Genomic DNA, 2866 nt, shown 5'->3' with positions numbered 1-2866 from the left:
TCCACAGTCAATATTCTTGGTACCAGAAGCCAGGAAATCAAGAGAAAAATTGCATTTGGAAAGTCAGCTGTGAGGGACCTCTCAAGAGTACTGAAGAGCAATGACATCAGGCTGGGGACTAAGGTGTGCCTGATCCAGGCTATAGTCTTCACAATTATGTGCCATGCAAAAGAGAGTTGGGCAGTGAATAGGGATGATAGAAAAAGAATTGATGACTTTGAGTTCTGGTGCTGGAGAAGATTGTTGAATAGACCATGGACTGCTAGGAGAACAAACAGGTTTGTTCTGGAGAGGGTGAAGCGAGAATGCTCCTTGGAGTCAAGGATTCTGAAGCTTTGTTTTACATAATTTGGGCATGTTGCAAGAAGGGACTGGTTTCTGGAGAGGAACATCATGTTTGGGAGAGTGGAGGGACAGTACAGGAGAGGAAGACCCTCGATGAGATGGATCGATTCTGTGATTGGAGTGGTGGGAATGAGTGTGTTTGAGACAGAGAGGTTGGCATAGGATAGAACGGTGTTTAGGGTTCTTGTATATAGGGTCGCTATGGGTTGCAAGTGACTCAATGGCACATAACAACAACATGTATGGCTCAGAATTCACAAGTGTCTCAAATGATCATGTCCCCATTAGTTCTTTCCACCAACAGCATAGACGGGCTTCATGAAAAGTTCCTCTAGGTTGTCCTTGGGGCCTTGTCAAACCAAGGTTCACTCATTGCAGCCTTGCAAAACAATGAGCTGTCAGAGTTACACTCATGCACCGTTCCTAGGAGCTACATGCCACCACCATCCCATTGGTGTTGAGATGTAATCCATATTGAAGGTTTTGATCTTTGATCCGCAGAAAACATTTCAAGCCTTCCTTGTTTTCAGCAAGCAAGATTGGATCATCTGTATAACACATATTGTTGATAAATCTTCCTCTGATCCTGATAACACATTATTTTTCATAAAGTCTAATTTCTCTAATATTTTCTTCAGCATACAAATTGAATAGTTAAAAAGAAAGGATATAACCCTGATGTACAGCTTTCTTGATTTAAACCATGTAGTATTCTCTTGCCTGTTCAAAGACTTTTGACTGTGTGGATCATAACAAACTGTGGCTCACTCTGAATAGAATGGGAATCCCAGAATATTTGATTGTGCTCATGTGAAACCTATACTTGGACCAAGAGGCAGTCATCAGAACAGAGCAAGGAGACACTGCATGTTTCAGAATAGGGAAGGGTGACCACCAGGGATGTATTCTGTCTCCATACCTTTTCAATCTGTATGCAACAGACCATCCTGGGCTGTACAAGGAGGAATGTGACATCAGAATTGGTGGAAGATTCATCAACAGCCTTCGTTATGCAGATGGCACAAACTTGTTTGCTGAAACTGAGAAGGACCTAAAGCACTAGCTGCAGAAGTTCAAGGACTGCCGCCTTCAATATGGACTGAAGCTCAATATCAAGAAAACAAAGATTCTAACCACTGGGCCAATTTACAGCATCAGAATGGATGGTGAAGAGATTGAGATAGTGAACAGTTTTAGTTTACTTAGCTCCACAGTCAGCACTCTTGGTACCAGCAGCCAGGAAATCAAGAGACAAATTTCATTGGGAAAGCAGGGACCTATCCAGAGTAATGAAGAACAATGACATCAGGCTGGAGACTAAGTTGTACCTGATCTGGGCTATAATCTTCACAGTTGAGTGCTATGCATTGGAGACCTGGACAGAGATGATAGAGAATAGATGCCTTTGAGCTGTGGTGCTGGAGAAGAGTGTTGAATATACCATGGACTGCTAGGAGAACAAACAGGTTTGTCCTCGAGAGGGTGAAGCCAAGCTGCCTCTTGGAGTCAAGGATTCTGAAGCTTCATCTAACATACTTTGGGCATGTTGCACTGAGATACCAGTCATTGGAGAAGGAAATCGTGTTTGGAGGAGTGGAGGGACGGCGCAGGAGAGGAAGACCCTGGATGAGATGGATCAATTCAGTGATTGGGGTAGTGGGAGTAGGTGTGTTGGAGACAGTGAGGTTGGCACAGGATAGAGCAGGTTTTAGGGCTTTTATAAACAGGGTCCTTATGAGTCACAAGCTACTCGACAGCACATAACAACAACCACCACAACCAGTATGTTTCAACTAACAGATGCAGCCCTTGATATGCTTAACAGTCTGTGTCAGGAAGTTTTGAAAACAACTCTCTGACCAAGTGACTGGAAGAGATCAATATTTATTCCTCTTCCTAAGAAAGATGAGTCAACACAATGTGGAAATCACTGAATATTATCATTAATATCACATTTAAATAAAATATTAGTAAAGATAATACAAAACAGGCTAGACCTGTACATTAAACATTTGTGAGGTAAAGTCAGTATAAAGATCACTTTTTTCCCTGGATGTGAAGTAATGGCTATTAAATTTTGAACTTAAATTAATGAGAAATAGTCCAGTTCTCCACTTCCATAATAGCTTGGAGAGAGGATGAGAGACACCCAAGCGTTGAAGACTCTCCTCCATAGGGTCGCTATGAGTCGCCTGAGACTCAACGGCACTTAACAACAACGACAGTCCAGTTCTCAAGATGTTATCAGCTGTCCCTGGTATAAGATTAATGTTTTTTGAGTTTTGGGTTGTTGGTTTTGTTTTGTTTTTTTTTTCCCCTAGGCAACAGCCTGCGGCCCTCGGGCCAAGAAGAAAAACACAATCTATACAGGAGTTCTACAGGACACATCACCATCCCTTCGGAGACAGTACAAGTAAACTTAAGAGACACTGGACATAGGAAGAAGAAAAAAAAATCTCTCTGACAAGCTGTCAGGTCATGGGTCGGACAATGGGAGATTAATTAATTCTGAAGGCATTTG

Source organism: Elephantulus edwardii, unplaced genomic scaffold, assembly GCF_000299155.1.
Source record: "Elephantulus edwardii isolate Elephantulus edwardi_28Jun2011 unplaced genomic scaffold, EleEdw1.0 scaffold00133, whole genome shotgun sequence".
Classification (NCBI taxonomy): domain Eukaryota; kingdom Metazoa; phylum Chordata; class Mammalia; order Macroscelidea; family Macroscelididae; genus Elephantulus; species Elephantulus edwardii.
Note: the sequence above shows the minus strand (reverse complement) of the source record.